This window comes from Oryx dammah, unplaced genomic scaffold (assembly GCF_014754425.2).
Source record: "Oryx dammah isolate SB20612 unplaced genomic scaffold, SCBI_Odam_1.1 HiC_scaffold_20, whole genome shotgun sequence".
NCBI lineage: Eukaryota > Metazoa > Chordata > Mammalia > Artiodactyla > Bovidae > Oryx > Oryx dammah.
Genome location: NW_024070204.1, coordinates 22,471,933 through 22,496,429, shown reverse-complemented (window position 1 = coordinate 22,496,429; position 24,497 = coordinate 22,471,933). Strand labels below are relative to the sequence as shown.

At 37.2% G+C, this 24,497-nt stretch overlaps 1 pseudogene; it reads left to right on the top strand.

Annotated features, from left to right (window-relative positions):
• The first annotated feature begins 3,435 nt into the window (after positions 1-3,435).
• LOC120879478 lies at positions 3,436-4,604 on the top strand (annotated as a pseudogene).
• The last annotated feature ends 19,893 nt before the right edge of the window (positions 4,605-24,497 follow it).

Genomic DNA, 24,497 nt, shown 5'->3' with positions numbered 1-24,497 from the left:
TACCTATATGTAGAGGTGCTGATAAGTAATTATGATAGCTGGCTGTCAGCATTATTTTAATACTATATATAAGAATCCAAGGTGGCACCATCAGTAAAGAATTTGCCTACCAATGCAGGAGACACAAGGGGTGTTGGTTCAATCCCTGGGTCAGGAAGATCCCCTAGAGGAGGAAATGGCAACCCATTCCAATATTCTTGACTGGAAAATCCCATGGACAAGGAGCCTGGCTGGCTACATTCAATGGGATCAAAAAAAGTCAGACACAAGTTAATGACTAAACAACAACAAAGATCACTCTAGCAATGATAGCTATCCAACAGTGGATGGAAGGGTTTGGGACATAAGCCTAGAGACCTAGAGATGCAGAAGGATGTGACTGGGGACTGTCCTGGGGCTTCAAAGAGACACCTCTGTAGCTAAGCATGTTTAGAGAAAATCTGTAAAACATATGTGGCATGTCATTTCTCAAGATGGGAAGGGTTTATAAGAGTGAGAGTTCACTCAATTGTTTGTAATAACCTAAACACCTTTTTTCCATCTCCCTTGACATTATACTTCCAAATGATATCATTCAATTTGCATAAAAGTTCTTCCAAATGGCAATGTGTTGTCTTAAGAAACAGAAAATATGGAAATTCAAGAAGATATCTACAGTGTGTTTTGCAAATCTGTGAGTTGAATAAATTTTGAAATCATTAAAAATAAAGTGAGAAAATTTCCTCTTCTCTCAGGATCTAGCATTATGGGAACATCTGGCATTTGGAAAACAGATATTAAAATAAAATTCATGAAATTTTCCAATATTGTGCACATTATATAATTGATCTTTTAAAGCAGATTTTTCAAGTTAGCTGTTCTTGTTTTCCTCTCAAAACATATTTTATATGACCAAAACTTTCTATGTTATATTAAAAATATTTTAATAAGAGAATTATAGTATGGTTTTTAAAGAAAATTAAAAGTATAATAACTTCATGGTTTGAGAAATTATTTAAGACAAATCAAAAATATATATCATATTCCCAGGAAGGAAATAAACTAAAATATCTCCACCAGATTACATCTTTTATCTTCTTGGAGAAGCAGCTGTGTGTTGTCATATATCTGTACTGTTTGAAAAACAAAATGCATAATTAGCAGTTATTAAGACAGTAAGGTTATTCCTGCACATGCCAGTCTTCTTGATGTCCCCATGCAAGGGAATTCTTGCCTCATAGTAAAAACAGAAGCAACGTTTTATTTTAACACCATGAAAGACCATGTCCAGTCATAGTTTAGAGTGAGTTTTCTTCAAAGTCCTTAATTACAGGTCACTTCAGTGGTGCAGCAGATGGTAGAATGTAAAGTGGATAACAAGACACAAAGACAGGTAGCAGCGAGTTTGAGGGAATTTCTTCTAAGATGTCAGTCTTAGCATTTGGTGACATTGGGACTCCCAGGGAAAGATCATGGGTGGAGTCAGTGCTAATCTTAAATCACTTCAGAACTGATAATTGCCTTCATTCTAACAATCAAGGGGTGTTAGTTATCACCTTCAGTAAAAAGTACACAGAGTTGTCTTTTGTAAACAAAGTACTATTTCTCATTTTTTCTAACTTTTTATTAGGAATCAACAACTTAAAATATATGTCTGGTGAACCAAAAATAAAGAAATGAAACAGAAAATATTTGGAGAACTTAATTTGTATTAGCCAGGACATTATTAAACATATCAGTGTAAACCAGTATATATATTTTTATAATTCATACAGGAAAATATCTCATGATCTCTTTAAAATCCATTTCTGTTGGTTTGACTATCCTTGGAGATGAAAGGAAGATAGAGGCTAGGTTGTCCCTACTTTGAATGAAAGGACCCAAGTGCCCCTGGGATCTAGTAATAGCTTATTTTAAAATTCTAGAACTCTTCTACACCAAGATCACCAAACCAGTTTAAATACAATAAAAAAGAATCTACAAGGAAAAAAACAATTAAAATAAAGTTAGATACTAGAATTGGGGGAAAAGATTCCTTAAGCAAAAGCAAAGCCAATAACAACCAGAGCAGAAATACAGCAGAACGCTCTTAAATTTTTCTTATTTGCTACAGTGGATTAAATGGAGCTCCATTAACTAACCATGTCTAAAACTTGGAGAGTGAACTACTGTCTGGCATGACTGAGGAATTTTGTAATGCTCCAAATTTGACTAGAGTATCAAAACTTCAGCACAATAGTATGTATAAATACAAAATTACAAAATAGGTAGTTCTTTTGTGTTTTAGAAATAAGAACCTAGATTCTGTAGCACATCCTTTTTATTTGGAATTGACTTTTTTCCCCCCAAAGTCAATGAGTAACATTATGTTCAAACAATAATGACAATACTAACAAACAAAATGTGTTTATAAGCTCAGGAAAAAAGCTACTAATAATTATTTAAATATTTTATCACTAAAGGTGGCATAATTGGGCTTAGAGAGGTAAGCAAATTAGATAGACCAAATAGATACCTTTAGGAAAAATACCTTAAACAAAAAAACAAACAAAAAAGACTCCATTTTCCTGCTTTAGTCATACATTAAATTGATTTTAAAACAATGGCATTATTGTGTTTTTATCTTTGATTAATATTCCTTTAAGAAAAGTACAGGACAAAGGACAAGGAAAACTTTTTTTTTCCCTTTAATTAGGAAGAAAAGTGAAGTTGGTTAGTTGTGTCCAACTCTTTGCGACCCCATGGACTGTAGCCTACCAGACTTCTCAGTCCATGGGATTTTCCAGGCAAGAGTACTGGAGTGGGTTGCTGTTCCCTTCTCCAGGGAATCTTCCCGACCCAGGGATTGAACCCGCGTCTCCTGCATTATAGGCAGATGCTTTACCCTCTAAGCCACCAGGGAAGCCCAATTAGGAAGAAAGTATTGCCTAAGTCTCACAGTTTATTGCTAAGTGTGAGGATATTTAGTAGACTTAGTAAGGACCAATCAAAGGAAAAAAAACTTACCTTGGCAAACTACAGTGCAACTGATCTAATACACACACACACACACACATATATATAATATACATATATAATAATTCGTTTTATATTCCAATTACAGATAATGCAAATTTCATTGAATGCATTAGACTTCGGTTAACTTAAAACATTATCCTGGTCTTATTATCTCAGAAAACTCAAGAATGCAATAGAGATAGAAAGAAGTGATGACTTTTTCCTTCTTCTCTTATAGATTCTTTGGCTAGTCTGATAAATGATGTAAGACAGATTAATGAAAGAAAAACACATTTAATTTAATTTGGTACATATAAGAAGCTCAAGGACAGCCAGGTTTATTTGGCATCCTCCGCTAAGGAGAAGGGGGCAGGGCCCGGGGCTTCAAAGGCAAGTCCATTGGCAGCAAAATAAAAATGTTTTTCCTGCTCTCTTCAGGTTATCCCAATGTCACCTATCATGAGCAACAAAGTCTCCAGAGACACCATCTAGGAAGTGGTGCAGAAAGTCGTGCAGGGGAACCAGTGTGGGAAGTGGAAGCTTTTGGAGACAGTGGAGCTTCAGGTCAGTCTGAAGAACTATGACCTTCAGAAGGACAAATGTTTTTGGGACATGCAAGGAAAGTTATGACCAACCTAGATAGCATATTGAAAAGCAGAGACAGTACTTTGCCAGCAATGGTCCGTCTAGTCAAGGCTATGGTTTTTCCAGTGGTCATGTATGGATGTGAGATTTCGACTTGAAGAAAGCTGAGTGCCAAAGAACTGATGCTTTTGAACTGTGGTGTTGGAGAAGACTCTTGAGAGTCCCTTGGACTGCAAGGAGATCCAACCAGTCCATCCTAAAGGAGATCAGTTCTGGGTGTTCATTGGAAGGACTGATGCTGAAGCTGAAACTCCAATACTTTGGCCAACTCATGCGAAGAGTTGACTCACTGGAAAAGACCCTGATGCTGGGAGGGATTAGGGGCAGAAGGAGAAGGGGACAACAGAGGATGAGATGACTGGATGGCATCATCAACTCGATGGATGTGAGTTTGGTGAACTCTGGGAGTTGGTGATGGACAGAGAGACCTGGCGTGCTGCAATTCATGAGGTCACAAAGATTCGGACACTACTGAGCGACTCAACTGGACTGAGCTGAAGATTAAGTCTTCTACATGCCTCAGGTTCTCTGCATGTGTTCTGGGGACCAGAACCACTATGACGAGGTCAAGGCTGTGGATATCCCCCACATGGACATGGTTAGACACTGAAGAAACACAACAAGAATAAGAAACTGGTCAAGAAGATGGCCAAGAAGTATGATAACTTTTTAGTTTCAGAGTCTGATCAAATAGATCCCACATATCCTCGGTAGAAACCTGAATAAGTCTGGCAAGTTTCCTTCCTTGCTGACCCACAATGAGAACATGGTGGCCAAAGCTGATTAAGTGAAGTCCACCATCAAGTTCTAGATAAAGAAGGTGCTGTGTCTGGCCATAGCTTTTGGCCACACAAAGATAACAGATGATGTAGAAAATCCACTTAGCTTTCAAATTCTTGGTGCCACTGCTCAAGAAAACTTGACAGAATGTGTGGGTTTTGAACATTAAGAGCACCATGGGAAAAGCCCAGTGCCTGTACTAAGGTACAAGCTTAATAAACCATACTCCCACCATTTATAAAACAACAACAATAACATGATTTTCCTGCCATGTAGACATAATGGGACACAGAGAAAGCTTTGAACAAAGATGTGTTCCTAAATTCTAACCAGACTATCAAAGTAAAGTAAGTAAAGTCACTCAGTCGTGTCCGACTCTTTGTGACCCCGTGAACTGCAGCCCACCAGGCTCCTTCTCCAGGCAAGAATACTGGAGTGGGTTGCCATTTCCTTCTCCAGGGGATCTTCCCGACCCAGGGATTGAACCCAGGTCTCCCGCATTGGAGGCAGACACTTTAACCTCTGAGCCACCAGGGAAGCCTTATAATCTTTGTAATTATCTCTGGTGATTACTCTCTTCTTGGTATAAACCCTCCCTCTAAATTCTTATAGACAGTTAAGTAAACTTCCAGACTCTTTAGTCTCTTAAAACTAATCAGCCTAAAATAATGCTCATAACAAAGAGACATATTTGGGGTGGCAGATTTTGCTCCCCTACAAGATTCATATGGTCCTAAATTTGTATGTGCCTCACAGTTACTATTTTATTAAGATAGTATAAAATTTCTATCAAATTAAAAACATCAAATAATGCAAACACTTTGAAAAAGAATCCACTAATCATGTCTCAAAACTAAAATTAAAATTTTACTAGATAGATTTTTGTGTTAATACTAATCTGGCAAAGAAATCTCTGTTACAGAAAAATGTTACATAAAGCCACAGAGATAACAATAAATAAATACAGTTGCTATCTGTATGCAGGCCAGGAAACAACAGTTAGAACTGGACATGGAACAACAGACTGGTTCCAAATAGGAAAAGGAGTACGTCAAGGCTGTATATTGTCACCATGATTATTTAACTTATATGCAGAGTACATCAAGAGAAATGCTGGACTGGAAGAAACACAAGCTGGAATCAAGATTGCCGGGAGAAATATCAATAACCTCAGATATGCAGATAACACCACCCTTATGGCAGAAAGTGAAGAGGAACTAAAAAGCCTCTTGATGAAAGTAAAAGAGGAGAGTGAAAAAGTTGGCTTAAAGCTCAACATTCAGAAAACGAAGATCATGGCATCTGGTCCCATCACTCCATGGGAAATAGATGGAGAAACAGTGGAAACAGTGTCAGACTTTATTTTGGGGGGTTCCAAAATCACTACAGATGGTGATTGCAACCATGAAATTAAAAGACACTTACTCCTTGGAAGAAAAGTTATGACCAACCTAGATAGTATATTCAAAAGCAGAGACATTACTTTGCCGACTAATGTCCGTCTAGTCAAGGCTATGGTTTTTCCTGTATGGATGTGAGAGTTGGACTGTGAAGAAGACAGAGCACCGAAGAATTGATGCTTTTGAACTGTGGTGTTGGAGAAGACTCTTGAGAGTCCCTTGGACTGCAAGGAGATCCAACCAGTCCATTCTGAAGGAGATCAGCCCTGGGATTTCTTTGGAAGGAATGATGCTAAAGCTGAAACTCCAGTACTTTGGCCACCTCATGAGAAGAGTTGACTCACTGGAAAAAACTCTGATTCTGGGAGGGATTGGGGGCAGGAGGAGAAGGGGACGACCGAGGATGAGATGGCTGGATGGCATCACTGACTCGATGGACGTGAGTCTGAGTGAACTCCGGGAGATGGTGATGGACAGGGAGGCCTGGCGTGCTGCCATTCATGTGGTCGCAAAGAGTCGGACATGACTGAGCGACTGAACTGAACTGAACTGAACTGAACTGAACTGAACTGCTGCCTAGGAGAGACATTCAGCATGTCTACATTGGTAAAGCTCTCCCACATACTACGAGGACTTCCCTGGTGGTCCAGTGGTTAAGAATCAATGCAATGCAGGGGATAAGGGTGTGTTTCCCTGGTAAGTGAACTAAGATCCCATATGCCATGGACCTAAGCCCGCATGTCACAACTGGAAACTATGTGAGCCGCAATGAAACAAACTGCATGAAGCAAAGAAGATCCCTCATGCAGTCAAAAATAAATAAATAAACAAATAGCCATTAAAAAGAAGACACACTGTTTATTTAAGAGCAGTATTTATTCTGATTGGCCTGTGCTTTTTCTGAAATAGTTGTTAGCTGTTTTGAATATCTTTGCTGATTTTGGCAAACTGTTAACATGGGTTGAATTTCAATGTGTAGGCTGCCATATCCTGCTAGTTCAAGAAGTTAGGCACTCAGTCTGTGAGTGGCTTTATACTGTGGTCAACTAGGGGGATAATCCTCTTGACCACATAAGGAGAGTTTATACTTGAATTAAGACGGGAATGTTCATGAAGCCATTCCATGTTCCATGTGGTAGAAAGCCATTGAGCTATCTCAGGTCCAAAAGAAGGCATAAGTTAAATCATTGTGTTTTAAAGGTTAGAAAGGAAAAGCAGAGTTCTTTCTCCTCCTCATAAAGTTCCAGCATCCACAGAGCTCATCCAAGTTTTCTTCAAGTAGCTTATACATCTCCCTAAATTTAGCCTATGAAATTACCTATCCCTATATCAGTTGTGTCCGACTCTTTGCGACCCCATGGACTGTAGCCTACCAGGCTCCACTGTCCATGGGATTTTCCAGGCAATAGTACTGGAGTGGATTGCCATTTCCTTCTCCATATAAAAACTGACAACTACCACAGCCTGGTGTCCCCTGCCTTCCAAGATGGCCCAACTCTTGTCTGTGGAGTGTGTGTCTCCTTGAATTAACCTTCTTTTGCTTTACTGTGGCCTGCTCTTGAATCCTTTCCTGTGTGAAGCCGAGAATCTACACTCAGCGGCTGTTTCAGGGACTTACCTAAGACCTGGAATGTGACCATTCTCTCAGAGTGCACATTTTTCCCTGTAACACTAGCCCCAAGACTTCTCATTTTATTTTGAAATAAGGACATTGAACATGTAGTTGGTTTAGGAATAAGGTGGTATGATATGATGATATAAGTGATCTGATACTTAATCTGGTATGATAAGTGTTTTATAAGCGGATGAGGATATGAAGACTGAGAAACCCTGGGAGAATGTTTAAAGGCAGAGATTGGAGTTATGCACCTACAGTAACGAACACCAATGATTCTGGCAAAACAACAGAAGCCAGAAAAGTCTCTACAGATTTCAGAGGGAGCATGGCCCTGCTGATACCAGAATTTCAGGCTTCTAGGCTTCAAAACTGACAGAACAATTTTACATTGCTTGAGCTTCTTAGTTTGTGGAATTTCATCATGGAAACCCCAAGAAACTATTATTTCTATCTAAGGAAATGTTCACCTAATTAAAACAAATGTTAAACTATTATATTTTACGCCAGTTACATTCCTAGGAAGATTGCTTTTTGTATTGATTCTTTTTCCACAATACTAAAAGCACAAGATTAGGATATAGAATCCATGTCTTCCTTTTTCTATGATGTTTCTATTTAGTTCAGTCTTTAAAATGCCCAAATTCATGTTCCTACACAAAAAGATTTCAGACAAAACCTCTACAGTACTCTTGAAAATATTTCAGGTCATGACATGCTTTATCACAAAGCCAAGTCTCCTACACTACTTCTTAAACAAAGATGAAGAGTCATATCTGAAATGGTCTACTTATAAATTATTTGTGTTAACAAAGACAAATGCAGTTTATTCCTTATTTTTCTATAAAATGGCCTGTTACCTAGTAGGTCTTTATTAAATATTTCTTGACTATGTGATTATATTAATATATGAATGGATGTAAAACAACAAATAACTCTGGTAAGTAGCAATGAAATTGTACTTAAGGTTTGCTTTATAAAGTTTATTTGCTTTATAAACTACATAAGGAAAAACTCAGACAGAGGTATTATGTTTTTAAGGTAATAGCATATTGCTTGGGATATAGAAAGGAGCAATTATTATTATTTTTCTTTTTGTCTCTTATTTTGCCATTGTAGTTATGTAAACAAATATACTTGGAGAAGGAAACAGTGATCATCTTCAAATGTTCTAGTACTTTTCTATCAAGAATGAGTGCAGATTCGGAAATGCCAAGCATTAAAGCACTAATAGAATCATCCATAGTTAGGAAATAGGAAATTTCCCTCTAAATTTGACTCATGATTATGGTCATAAAATAGTTTGACCCAGAAGCACTTAAGAAGTGCCACATAGTGAAAGGATTATGTTAATTTGGATTATATATGGATGCAACTCTGGGAAAGCTATGTATAGTGAAGGTTCTGTTGCTGAATTATAAGCTGTTGGGTGCCTAGGCTCCACAGACATTGAAAGATTTTCTATTTAAAGGTAGGCAGCTAAAATTATTTCATGCAAGTTTTGAGGAAACTATCAATGTTAGAACATATTTTTCTATTATATTAGAACATGTATCCCAAATTTCAAGAAATCAGCTTCTGTTGTTTTATGAACAGTACCAGAGATCATCTCTCTGGCATTCAAATAAATTGATGAGATTTATCCTTTTTAATTCAGTCAAAATATATTTAGATGTGGTAGAGGGGGAAACAACATAAAGGGTTTTAAAGAATATTTATGTATCCTTACATGCCTCTCAAACTATAATTCTGTTCCTCTTTATTTTTAAACTTTGAGTCATTTCTCACAGTTCTGATAAACCAAATTTCTTCCTGTTGCTTTTGAGTGTAGGTATATATTTTATATACTATCAAGACATGGTAATTCTTTGTAATTCTTAAATAGATGGGAATACCCTACCACCTGACCTGCTTCCTGAGAAATCTATATGTAGGTTAAGAATCAACACTTAGAACTGGACATGGAACAACAGATTGGTTCCAAATAGGGAAAGGAATACATCAAGGTTGTATATTGTCACCCTGCTTATTTAACTTATATGCAGAGTACATCATGCAAAATGCAAGGCTGGATGAAGCACAAGCTGGCATCAAGATTGTGGGGAGAAATATCAATAACCTCAGATATGCAGATGACACCACCCTTATGGCAGAAAGTGAAGAGGAACTAAAAAGCCTCTTGGTGAAAGTGAAAGAAGAAAATGAAAAAGTTGGCTTAAAGCTCAACATTCAGAAAACTAAGATCATGGTATCTGGTCCCATCACTTCATGGCAAATAGATGGAGAAATAATAGAAACAGTGAGAGATTTTATTTTCTTGGGCTCCAAAATCACTGCAGATGGTGACTGCAGCCATGAAATTAAAAGATGCTTGCTCCTTGAAAGAAAAGCTATGACCAACCTAGACAGCATATTAAAAAACAGAGACAAGAGTTTGTGGACAAAAGTCCATCTAGTCCAAGCTATGGTAGTAGCTCTGACTACTACTACTACCACTATTTTTCCAATAGTCATGTATGGATGTGAGAGGTGGACCATAAAGATTGCTGAGCACTGAAGAGCTGATGTTTTTGAACTGTGGTATTGGAGAAGACTCTTGAGAGTCCCTTGGACTGCAAGGGGATCAAAGCAGTCAATCCTAAAGGAAATCATTCCTAAATATTCATTGAAAGGACTGATGTTGAGGCTGAAACCTCAAAACTTTGGCCATGTGATGCAAAGAACTGATTCATTGGAAAAGACTCTGATGCTGGGAAAGATTGAAGGTGAGAGGAGAAGGGGATGACAGAGGATAAGATGGTTGAATGGCATCACCGACTCAATGGACATGAATTTGAGTAAGCTCTGGGAGATGGTGATGAACAGAGAAACCTGGCGTGCTGTAGTCCAAGGGGTCACAAAGAGTCAGACATGGCTGAGCTACTGAACTGAATTGAACTGAACTGAACTATTTTGCATGTGTATTATTTCTTAATATCATTTCCTAGATGTATTGGATTTGATGCACAGAGGAGAGAGAATTGATACTCAGTTGTCATTTTGAAAATAATAATGCCTAAAAGGTTTATTTCTAGAATTTGGTAAATGTCATAAACTGTGACTGCTTGGACTTGGGTCAGTATGTGTTAAAACCAGTTTTAATCAGATTTTATTCTGATCCTATCATTTCAGAGGCATCTTCTCACCAGTTCCATCTCTTGGTATTTTAATACACACTCAAGTTGACTCACCAGATGTGTGTCTTAAAGTACAAAGTATTGTTTGAATTTCATACAGCACTAACAACAATGGAGAAGTCACAATTAAAAAGAATTTATTCTTTACACAGCTAGCTGACTTCATTATTGACATCTATGCTTTTCAAGGAGTCTTGACTTTTTATGTTCAATTTAAATCTAATATATTTTGTATTTTCAAGCCAATAAGACAAAAGAATTTCTATAGCTAATGAAATAAGATCTATTGATCTCACAGACATGTGAGAGAGAGGATGTATAACTGACCACATTTTAAGAAGCTGATTTGATTTTCATATCGGGATACATTTGGGGAGCAACTTTGAACAATAACTTGTCCCTTGAGGTTCCTGGAATCTTGTATTTTTACTAGTGAAAAGTCCTGACAAACTGAAATGCAGAGAAACTTCTCCCATTTAAACACTTTACACATTTACAATTTTCTCTCTATGTCTCAGACTAGTCAAGTTGTCAGACACAAATGAAAACAGACTTCCCTTTATGTAATGCTTTCTATGGTCCTATAAATAGTAAGTCTCCCTGCTTGCCAGTACATGGTAAGCCAACTATTGTTTTCTTTTAGAATCACTGTATGAAAGTTAATATTAACTGGACTATGTTGTAGTTCCTTTTAAAGATGTCTAACAAGGAGCTACCAAAATCTTTGTAGGGAAATTGACCCAAATAATTTAGATGCATTATTCACAAATCAGAAACAAAACTGCTTCAAAAGATTCCCAAATATGAGGTGATAAAGCCTTGTTCCGGCACCATGATGTAGTTGGGTGGTTAGTGAGTGTTATGATCATACAATTTATTATCCAAACCTACATGTTTTGGAGTGAATGAAGGGAGTTATTAATTTTTCAAGAAAACAACCATAATGGAAAAGTCTTGGGCAAGCTTTAGCATATGCTTACCAGTTTGCAACTTCATGAAATCTGTCAATATCAAGTAGTATCTGATGGGGTTTGTATTTCAATAGATAAATCCATAAGGTATATGTTAATTAGTGTATGTTTAATTAGCAGATACATATATAGTAATATAAAGATATTTTCTTATTCTAAAACTACTTGATTAATAAGAAAATAAAACCCCAGACTTGACACTTCTTAACTCTATGGCCCAACTCATTTAATTGATCTATATGGAAACACACATTAATATTGCTTAATAAATACTTTGTTGTGTGCTTAGTTGCTCAGTCACGCCCGACTCTTTGGGCCCCATGGACTGTAGCCTGCCAGGCTCCTTTGTCCATGGAAATTCTCCAGGCAAGAATACTGGAGTGGGTTGCCATGCTTCCAGGCGGTCTTCCCAATTCAGGGATCAAACCTAGGCTTTTATTTTATTTTATTTATTTTTTACCATCTGAGCCACCGGAGAAACCCTCTGAGCCACCATGGAAGCCTGACATAATATTTGGAATGCTTTGTCAGAAAACTAATATTGTTACAATGTGTAATAATAATATAAAACTATTGGTTTACTAAATTTGATTTTATTATTTATATTTAAGCAAATGAAAAATAAGTACTATTTCCAGATGTTACAACCCACTCCAGTGTTCTTGCCTGGAGAATCCCAGGGACGGGGGAGCCCGGTGGGCTGCCATCTATGGGGTCGCACAGAGTCGGACACGACTGAAGCGACTTAGCAGTAGCAGCTTAGGAGCACACATTATGCACAAATTCTCATGCTTATGAATCGAAATTGTAGATGAATCTTTTACTTCTACCACCACTGCCAAAAGATTTTTCTTTTTTTTTAAAGACATCCCCATCCAAGAAGTTAAACTTCTCTGGCAATTTATGTAGGTTGTTGCTGCTGCTGCTGAGTCGCTTCAGTCGTGTCCAACTCTGTGCGACCCCATAGACGGCAGCCCACCAGGCTCCGCCGCCCCTGGGATTCTCCAGGCAAGAACACTGGAGTGGGTTGCCTTTTCCTTCTCCAATGCATGAAAGTGAAACGTGAAAGTGAAGTCGCTCAGTCGTGTCCGACTCTTTGCGACCCCATGGACGGCAGCCCACCAGGCTCCTCCGTCCATCGGATTTGCCAGGCAAGAGTATTAGGTGGGGTGCCATTGCCTTCTCCATTATGTAGGTTAGTTATCCCAAATGATGGATCCATTAACCTCAATCTTAAGTACAATTGAGATTTAAAATTGCTTTTTTTCTAAAACAATTATAATTTAATAGGCTGGCTGCCTGAAAAAGAACCCATGTGAATATATCTTTACTTCCTTTTCTAGTGCAAAAATTATTGGTCTGTTCTGAGCACATTTTAATAAGATGATAGATCAATCTAACAGTTTCTGGTCTTATTTGTGAATTTTATATGACAAACATATTTATGATATTTCATAACTCAATGTATTTTCCCAGTTGTCCCAGTTAACCTGTAATCGTGTAACAAAAATGCTTAATTTGAAATCAGTTACTATCAATGCGATTAATCAGCATCCCAAAGTAAAATTTATTTACAAATTAAATGGGTATTTTGATGTACAAATTTGTATTATAGTTACTTAATCCAATGTTAATTTTTTAAAATCTTCATTATTTTAACAAGAAGCTTAGCTTATATGTAATGCCTTTATAAGCTTATGTATTTTGAAATTTAATTATGCATTTTCCCTCTTTACAACCTATATTATGATCTAATCTAGTTTGTTTAGAAAAATCTATAATCATTTTATAAATGCCAATGGTTTTAGTTTATCCTTTGCATAGGTATGTTAATTAAAGATATGCTTGTTTTTTTCTTTTTGTTTTCTTTTCATCAATGTGAAAAATGCACTCTGATACAAGGTACAAAATTAGAATAAGACAGATTACAGGCTGAAATGGATTGTAAATCAACTTCTGTACTGTGAATATTTTATAGCAGGCATTTACAAAGTAAAAAATCTGACATTTATACAGCAAGCATGCATAATTTCCCTCTTACATGTTATTTCCCTGAGATGAAAGTAATTTTAAAATGCAAGGTCAAAGAAATGATTACCCCTAACAAATAGTAATAGAAGTTGAGGACAAGTATCAGGAAGCAGTTTGGCATTTTTCTGTTCTGTAGAGCATTTAATATCTAATGTACACCTTCAGATAAGACTAAAAAAGTTGAAGTAGGAAATCTTTGCTGGAGATAACTTCAAAGTAGATAAATCATTCCCTTAATTTAATAGCTGTTTTGTTTCTGGCCCAAACACAGTTGGAACTGTACTTGTGGGACTCCATTATCTCCTATATCTGATAAATGGTATGACCAGGACAACCTCAGTCTCCGCAGGAGAGACACTGAACAAATTGTCAGCATGATTTACATACAAGTTGTCAACAGCATCTGGGCTGCTCCGTGAAAGAATGATGGGTAACAGATGTTCTGGGAAATGCTACCATCTGCCCTTTCTCAAAATACATCCCCTGTGAAACAATACATTTGAATGGATGCCACAGCGATACCTTTCTTTTGAAAAACTTGAACATCCTCAATATTTCAATGTTACTTGTGGCCATCACAAAAGCAAACGGGCTTAAGAGTGTAAATGCAATCAGGCTAAGTAAGCTGACAGGTCCTTAAAAGGTCTTTAAATTTAGTCACATAGTTTGGAAAGAGAATGCTTGATGACTCTCTAGGGGGCATACTGGAAAAATTGTATCAGGAGGTCAGGAACTCCACTTGTGCTTATCTATTGAATGATGTTACACTAGTGTATTATTTCGTAAGTGATTTGTTGAAACTCTGCAGTGCTTTCATAACATTTTAAAACTATTTGCTGCATGCACCTGTGGCATAGATATAAACTTAGCAATGTATCAATGTGTGGAAGGTTAAGTGTGCAACAGTTGATCAGTACTAACAATAGTAGTGGGTCAAGGCTCTCAACGGGGAAAATTACCCACTTTCTTAATCCATTTCTCCTCAATATGAATTATTTTTTCAAATAAAATGTTTCTTCTATAGAAAGGGTGACAAGATAGGTATTTTCTGGACTTGGAACATAATGTGCAATGAAACATTCCATTGAACTTAACTGTATTTTAAAAACCTACCAGTTTTATATACCAAATTATTAATAAGAACATTATTTGTAAACATACAATTAGTGCAAGAAAACATTCACAATTTTTTTTTTCTCTGTGGATTTGTCTTATTTCAAATCCTAATGTATAGACTCCTTATGCTTGTGATGATAATACATGTTTTAAAAATAGGTTAATAAAGGTTCATCCTAACAGGCACTTAATAATATATATGAAAATGATATAGACTCTGCTTAATTTACTATGATTTTTAATATAATGATCCTGAGAAATTTTAAGAACTAAATGCCTTTCAATATTAAATATTATCTTATTTATGCTCTACATTTTATCACACTTAAATGCATCAAGATTCTGCTACAAATTTCTGCTTACTTCCTCAGTCATGCCCAGCTCTTTGTTTTGCATGGACTGCAGCCCACCAGACTCCTCTGTCCATGGAATTCTCCAGGCAAGACTACTGGAGTGGGTTGCCATTCCCTTCTCCAGTGGATCTTTCGGACCGATGGACTGAACCTGTCTGTGTTGCAGGCAGATTCTTTACTATTTGTTCTACGTAATGCTTACAGATTTGTATTATGGTGGTGGTGGTTTAATCCCTAAGTCTGACTCTTGCAACCCCATGTACTGTAGCCTAGCAGGCCACCAGGCTCCTCTCTCCATAGAATTCTCCAGGCAAGAATACTGGAGTGGGTTGCCATTTCCTTCTCCAATATTTTGGAAACCAGATTCACAAAAGTAGCTTAATCTTAATAATAATTCTGAGCAAAACCAAATATATATTTCTTTGGAATTGAATATATCATTGTGAGAAGATTAGATTAGCCTGAGAGTGGAATCATCTACCCTCAAATGTACACAGGACCCTCATGGTTGGTCAGAATCTTGATATTAAAATAATTAAATTATTGGACTTCCCTGGCAGTCCAGTGGTTAAGACTTGTGCTGCCAAGATAGGGAGTGCAGGTTCTATCCCTGGTAGGGAACTAAGACCCCACATGCTATGTGGCACAGTCAAAAAAATTTTTTTTTAAATAATTAAGATCACACACATGCACACATCCAAACAGGAAAGTAGTAGCCAGCTAGTATGTAGGAACATACATAGGAACCCCTGAAAACTGGCCCAAGCCAATTCTCTTTCATGTTAGAATCCTAGGAAGAACTTATCTTCTTCACTTTTATATTTTAACTTCATTTTGTCTTCTTAGCTTTTCACTGTCATCTTTGATAAAATCTACAAAGGAAATGCCAAAGATAGTTAGACAAATCTGATACAGATACCCACTGTGGATGCTTTGAAAATCTAATTTACATGAGCTAATATGTCAAATTAATTTCATAATTTGTTTTTGTTTACTTATTGTTTTTATCAACAACAGAGATAGGAACTTCATGATCATTCATTTATCTATGATAAATTTGGCTAATTTTTCTATTTTCACCCAGCCATAAATTGCAGATATAAGTGAGTCCTCAATATGTACAATTATAGTTTACAGCAGAGGGCAAGGATGAATGTTCTTTTATTAGAGATAACATGCAGCATATAGGAAATTGATTTTAATGATGGCCAACATTTTCCACTCTTATCCCTGATATCCATGTTTTTTGCTATGTGACTTTGCAATCTCTCTCACTAAAAAACTTGAATCTGTTTCCCCGGTACCAAATTTTGAGTTCAGACAGGTAACTCACTTAGGTCAATGGGATGTTAAAATATGTGATACATAAAGAGGCTTGAAAAATGCTCATGTGTGTTAATTTCCTCTCTTGTTTCTCTTTGAATGACATGAGAATTTACCTACTGGAGGATAACAGACCACATGGTCTTCCCAAAAGAGGCGATTTCAGGTCATCTGAAGGCCAGAAGAATCTACAAGCATGTGGGAAAACCCTACCTAAATTGAAAGATGAAATATACATGAACTTGCCCAATTAAAATCAGGGGAATCCCCCCAGATGTGTGAGTTAAATAAATGTTTAATGATACATGTCACTGAGATTTTGTGGTTGATTTCTACATAGCATAATTGTGGTAGTAGGTAACTAATGCACAAATGCACAACGAAGAATTGATGCTTTTGAACTGTGGTGTTGGAGAAGACTTGAGAGTCCCTTGGACTGCAAGGAGATCCAACCAGTCCATTCTGAAGGAGATCAGCCCTGGGATTTCTTTGGAGGGAATGATGCTAAGCTGAAACTCCAGTACTTTGGCCACCTCATGTGAAGAGTTGACTCATTGGAAAAGACTCTGATGCTGGGAGGGATTGGGGGCAGGAGAAGAAGGGGACAACAGAGGATGAGATGGCTGGATGGCATCACTGACTCGATGGACGCGAGTCTGGGTGAACTCCGGGAGTTGGTGATGGACAGGGAGGCCTGGCGTGCTGTGATTCATGGGGTCGCAAAGAGTCGGACACGACTGAGCGACTGAACTGAACTGAACTCATCCTTTGTTTTTATTGTTGTTGTTGTTGTTTTTTGACCAGCATAATATTTTAAAAATGTAATTTGAATGGATGTACTTAGAAAGATATACATCTTCCAATTAACTGGAATCAATTAGATCCTACTGTTGTACGTCCAAATCACAAATTTTTGTTATTTGCTTGAATTTTGTAAACTTTTACAGCTCATGATCTTTAGGGTATTATAAAATATTCATTCTTTGTAAATTGTAAAGTACTTGACACAGACTTTGGTTTTACAAATCTAGTTGTCTATGAGCTGAAATGTTTCTGGCTTTTCTGCCAAATAAAAGTATTTCAAGAAGTCACTCAAATTCAGTTCATGTTGTTAACTTGTCTTGTAGGGTTTGTTAATTGTCAGGACCAATGTGATATAGAAAACCCAAATAATGCACTTCCTAGCATTTTAAATAGTAAAATAAGAAATTAGAACAAAAGAAGCAAAATCTGTCTTTGGGTGCAAGAACACTGAACAATTTTTCATAGTTAAATTTTGCTTTCAGTAATAAAAAATCTAGTTCTGAAATTAGTTAGATGTTCCAAATATAATCAAAAAGTTCAGGTAGTTTTGTTGATGTGTATTTAGTTACTTAAAATTATTTCGTTTCATTAATATTTTGGTCATATGTCTCTTCTAAAATGTTTTATTAGGTGATAGGATATCAAGCTAATAGACAGTCATAAACATATTGCATAGATAAATGTCTAATAATTTATATGATGCAAAATCCATCACAAATAGCTCCTTTCCAAAGCATTTTATTTTCCTGAACTGCTCTAAACTACATTTTTTCCCCCATTGCATTCCTCTATTCTTCCTTCTTTCATTTGATATGTATAGTTCTATACTGAGTATATTTCAATCCTAAAAGATGATGCTGTGAAAATGCTGCACTGAATATGCCATCAAATTTGGAAAACTCAGCAGTGGCCACAGGACTGGTAAAGGTCAGTTTTCATTCCAATCTCAAAGGGACTGCCAAACAAAGCTCAAACTACCACACAAGTACACTCATCTCACATGCTAGTAAAGTAATGCTCAAAATCCTCCAAGCCAGACTTCAACAGTACATGAATCATGAACTTCCAGATGTTCAAGCTGGTTTTAAAACGGGCAGAGGAACCAGAGATCAAAATGCCAACATCTGTTGGATCATCGAAAAAGCAAGAGAGTTCCAGAAAGACATCTATTTCTGCTTTATTGACTATGCCAAAGCCTTTAACTGTGTGGATCACAATAAACTGTGGAAAATTCTTCAAGAGATAGGAATACCAGACTACTTAACCTGCCTCTTGAGAAATCTGTATGCAGGTCAGGAAGCAACATTTAGAACTGGACATGGAACGATAGACTGGTTCCAAATAGGAAAAGGAGTATGTCAAGGCTGTATATTGTCACCCTGCTTATTGAACTTATATGCAGAGTACATCACGAGAAACGTTGGGCTGGAGGAAGCACAGGCTGGAATCAAGATTGCCGGGAGAAATATCAATTACCTCATATATGCAGATGACAACACTCTTATGGCAGAAAGTGAAGAAGAACTAAAGAGCCTCTTGATGAAAGTGAAAGAAGAAAGTGAAAAAGTTGGCTTAAAGCTCAACATTCAGAAAACTAAGATCATGGCATCTGGTCCCATCACTTCATGGGAAATAGATGGAGAAACAGTGGAAACAGTGTTAGACTTTATTTTGGCGGGGGGGGGAGCTCCAAAATCACTGCAGATGGTGACTGCAGCTATGAAATTAAAAGACACTTACTCTTTGGAAGGAAAGTTAAGACCAACCTAGACAGCATATTAAAAAGCAGAGACATTGCTTTGCCAACAAAGGTCCAGCTAGTTAAGGCTATGGTTTTTCCAGTGGTCATGTATAGATGTGAGAGTTGGACTGTAAAGAAAACTGAACGCTGAAGAATTGATGCTTTTGAACTGTGGTGTTGGAGAAGACTCTTGAGAATCCCCTGGACTGCAAGGATATCCAACCAGTCCATCCTAAGGGAAACCAGTCCTGAATATTCTTTGGAAGGACTGATGCTAAAGCTGAAACTCCAATACTCTGGCCACATGATGTGAAGAGTTGACTCATCTGAAAAGACCCTGATGCTGGGAAAGATTGAGGGCAGGAGAAGGGGACTACAGAGGATGCGATGATTAGATGGCATCACCAGCTCTATGAACACGAGTTGAGTATACCCTGTGAGTTGGTGATGGACAGGGAGGCCTGGCGTGCTACAGTCCATGGGGTCGCAAAGTGTCGGACACGACTAAGTGACTGAACTGAACTGAACTGAACTGAATACTGAGTACCTGCAATGTGCTTGACCTTTATAATATCAAGCTGTACATATCTTCTGCCTACAAGAAGGCTTTAGTCTGTATAGGAGTTAGACTTCTAAACAAATTAACTCCTATCAATCTTATCTAAATCAGATATCTTGCATTGCTGTTATTTTCAAGACAATGGAGGTTTGTCCATTATGCACTTGATTATCAACTCATCAAGGCTAGTCCCTGTTTTATCCACAGATAAAATTGCTGTTCAGTGAATTCTGAAGCCTTAGAACTGTGCATGACATGACCTGGCTCCATTTTTGGATGCCTCTCTGGAGCCCAGTTCACATCATCTGGCCTCTTTGATATCCCCTGAAGTTGTGGTCCACAGGCCCTGAATCTCTGCTTGTCTGCCATGAGGTCTCCGAAACTTGAGGAACTCACTTAGTCTAGAAGAACACACTCTGGATTGTGCAAGAGTTAGTGTCCATGGGGACAATGCTCAAACAACTGAGGAAGGGAGCTAGTGAATAAATATTATAATTTATTGTAGTAAATAAATATTGCAATTCTCTTGAACAGTTCTTGGAGCCATTCTCTTTATGCTTCTCAGAAAGTCACAGAGGACTCAAATTTGTAAGCAGTCTTTTCCTCCCTGCCTGCCTTTGCTCTCTGTTGTGTTGCCTCAGTTTGCTGGGTTCACTTCCACCTGCCTGCACCCAAATTTCTCTCTGGTCTCAGAGGAAATCAACTAAGTCACCCCTTTATAAATATTTATTTATATTTTTATATATTTTTAGTAAGTAAGTAAAGTCACTCAGTCGTGTCTGACTCTTTGTGACCCCGTGGACTGCAGCCCACCAGGCTCCTCAATCCACGGGATTCTCCAGGCAAGAATACTGGAGTGGGTTGCCATTTCTTCATTGATAGATAAATGGCTTCTCATTGTTTAGCAAAATCCTTTACAAAGTATCTAAATGAATGTCTTCAAACAATAGTGACACCATCACTTTCAAAACCTAAGGTTCCATTAAGTTCATGATTTGCTGATTATTAGATTATAAAATTAATATGGAGTATGACAATGGGTAGACACAATTGTCTTTGACTACTAAGCAACTATTGAGTTGGCCAAAATTTCTATCAATGTTGTAGTTCAGTCACTCAGTCATGTCAGACTGTGACTCCCAGGGACTCCAGCACTGCAGGCCTCCCTGTCTTTCACTGTCTCCCAGAGTTTGTCAAAACTCATGTCCATTGAGTCATAATGCTATCTAACCATCTCATTCTCTGGTGTCCCCTTCTCCTCCTGACTTCAATCTTTCCCATCGTCAGGGTCTTTTCCAAAGAGTCGACACTTTGCATCAGGTGGCCAAAATATTGGAGCTTCAGCATCAGTTCTTCCAATGAATAAACAGGAATGATTTACTTTAGGATTGACTGCTTTGATCTCCTTGCAGTCCAAGGGACTCTCAAGAGTCTTCTCCAACATCACAGCTTGAAACCATCAGTTCTTTGGTGCTCAGCCTTCTTTATGGTCCAACTCTAACATCTATATGAGAGTACTGGAAAAACCACAGCTTTGACTATACAGAACTTGGCTGGCAAAGTAATGTCTCTGCTTTTTAATATGCTGTCTAGGTTGGTCATAGCTTTTCTTCCAAGGAGAAAGTGTCTTTTAATTTCATGGCTGCAGTCACTGTCAGAAGTGATTTTGGAGCCCAAGAAAATAAAGTCTGTCACTGTTTCCATTGTTTCCCCATCCATTTGCCATGAAGTGATGGGACCAGATGCCATGATCTTGCCAAATGTTCTTGAATGTTGAGTTTTAAGCCAACTTTTTCACTCTCCTCTTTCACTTTCATCAAGAGGCTCTTTAGTTCCTCTTCAACTTCTGCCATAAGTGTGGTGCCATCTACATATCTGAGGTTATTGTATTTCTGCCTGCAACCTTGATTCCAGCTTGTGCTTAATCAATCCTGGCACTTCACATGATGTACTCTGCATATAAGTTAAATAATCACGGTGACAATATACAGCCTTGACATACTCTTTTTCCTATTTGGAACCAGTCCATTGTTTCACATCCAGATCTAACTGTTGCTTCTTGACCTGCATACAGAATTTTCAGGAGGCAGGTAAGGTGGTCTGATATTCCCATCTCTTGAAGAATTTTTCACAGTTTGTGGTGATCCCACAGTCAAAGGCTTTAGAGTACTCAATGAATCTGAAGTAGTTGTTTTTCTGGAATTCTTTATTTTTTCTGTAAGCCAGCAGATGTTGGCAATTTGACTTCTGGTTTCCTCTGCCAATTCTAAACCAAACTTGTACATCTGGAAGTTCTCGGTTTATGTACTATTGAAGCCTATCTTGAAGGATTTTGAGAATTACCTTGCTAGCATGTGAAATGAGTGCAATTGTGTGGTAGTTTGAACATTCTTTGGCATTGCCCTTCTTTGAGATTGAAGTGAAAACTGACCTTTTCCAGTCCTGTGGCCACTGCTGAGTTTTCCAAATTTGCTGGCATATTGAGTACAGCATTTTCACAGCATCATCTTTTAGGATTTAAATAGCTCAGCTGGAATTCCATCACCTCCACTATTTTTGCTTGTAGTGATATTTCTTAAGGCCCACTTGACTTTGCACCCCAAGATGTCTGGCTCTAGGTAAATGATCACGCCATCGGGATTATCGGATTATGTAGATCTTTTTTGTATAGTTCTTCTGTGTATTCTTGTCACTGCTTCTTAATATCTTCTGCTTCTGTTAGGTCCATACCATTTCTATAATTTAAGGTGCCCATTTCTACATGAAATATTCCGTTGGTATCCCATGGTATAAGATGTTAATAGCTTACCAAAACCCTGAACAAATTTTTTGGCTGTGGCAATAATATGAGTTCCCTTTGTGTTTATGTGCTCAGTCATATCTAACTCTTTGTGACCTCAAGGACGTGGCCCGCTAGGCTCTTCTATCCATGGAATTTTCCAGGCAAGAATACTGGAGTGGTTTGCCATTTTCTCCTCCAGGAGATCTTCCCAACTGAGGGATTGAACCTGGGTCTCCTGCATCTCCTGAACTGGCAGGTGGATTCTTTACCACTCTGTTACCTAGGAAGCCCCATGAATACATATTACCTTTGTATGATTCTAAAAGTTTAACACTTATTTGTATTTTTCAAGATGCTATATTACACCATTCATGGCTTAAACACTTTGCATTTCCTGTGTGAAACAGTATGTTTATGTTATGGATATAAATCTGGTTTTGAAAAAGTAATTAAAAAGTTAAGATGGGCATTTTATTTGGAGGGATACATATATAAAGAGAAGGTTTCTGGAGAATTAAATAAATAACACTTAATATTTAATACACAATAAAATTTAATATTATAACAAAATGGAAATTTCTAGTGGTGTTCCCTGGTTTATAATATTAAAGTAATATTTCATTGGAACAAGTATGGGAAGTTTTATATGATATGAAATTGATCATAAAAATTTATAGATCAATTGTAAGATAAACCACATAGCAAATAAAATTCTAAAAGGATAAAAATATCCAAAATTTCATTTCTGAAGCAGAAAAGTAACACAAGTGTGGCAGACAATTTTCTTTACTCTTGACATTTATTTACTTATATAATAAAATTTAATTGTCTGTGCCTCTTAAAAATGGCTTATTTGCTGTTATTTAGAGAAAGTACGTTTATTTCACCAATTACATTTTAAGGTTTGAAAATATATCTGCTTTTACATTTTATAAGTATCAAGGAAATGATGTTAGCTTTTCTTAGTATGCTGTGTTTTGTTGTTTCCCTAATTTAATAAAATCTAGAATTTTAGAAACAGATTAATAATATTATCTTTGTCACATGTATATTTATATTGATATGGATGTATAAATAAATGCCTGAAATTTAAGATTCTATTTTAAATAGATTTTTTTGGGGGGTTTGGGTTTCTTATTTCATTTGAAGTGTTGTGCATTTCACAGTCAGTATTTCATACAGTGTACATATGTGAAAATTTTTAATGCTTTTTTATCTCTGAGAATTTAGCTGTTACCTTTTTTTTGATAAGGGACTGTTCAGTAGCATTGTGTGGTTGTTTTGATATTACATAATATGGTACTTCTCTAAATGCTTTTTTCAATAAGTTGTTCATCTTAAAGATATTTTACTTCAGTTCTACTAAAAATTGAATGATTGTGTCACCTCAAGTTTTGTATGCTGAAAGTACACCACTTGTGATGGCATTAGGAGGTGGGGCCTCTGGGAGGTGCTTAGGTCATGAAGGTAGAGCCCTCATAAAAAAGATTCATGTGCTTATAAAATAGACCCAGAGAACCCCTCCACCATCTGAAGACAAGGCAAAAATACTGGTATATGAACCAGGAGGTCAGATCTCACCATATCTTGACTTATCCAGTTCCCAGTCTCTAGAATGGTGAAAAATCAATTTCTGTTGTTTATAAGCCACCCATTCTCTTGGTATTCTGTTACAGAATCTTGACCAAGACAAGCACCTATAGACTTAAATTTACTTTTTACTTTCATATTATATTTATATTATATTCTTTTACTTCCATATTATATATTTATATTTTCCGTATTATATTACAAATACAAGTTAACCTGTTTAGCCAGTTTTTACAATTTATTGTAATTACTGCTGCTGCTGTTAAGTCGCTTCAGTCGTGTCCGACTCTGTGTGACCCCATAGACGGCAGTCCACCAGGTTCCCCTGTCCCTGGGATTCTCTAGGCAAGAACACTGGAGTGGGTTGCCATTTCCTTCTCCAATGCATGCATGCATGCTAAGTCACTTCACTCATGTCTGACTCCGTGCGACCCCATGGACAGCAGCCCACCAGGCTCCTCTGTCCACGGTATTTTCTAGGCAAGAATACTGCAGTGGGTTGCCATTTCCTTCTCCAGTTATAATTACTATAAACAATTAATTGATTAGTGCATGTTTGCACTTTTTAAAAAATTTGGTTCTTGAGAGAGTGTGTGTTGTTTTTTAGAGTTAATTTATTTAAATTTTATTTATTA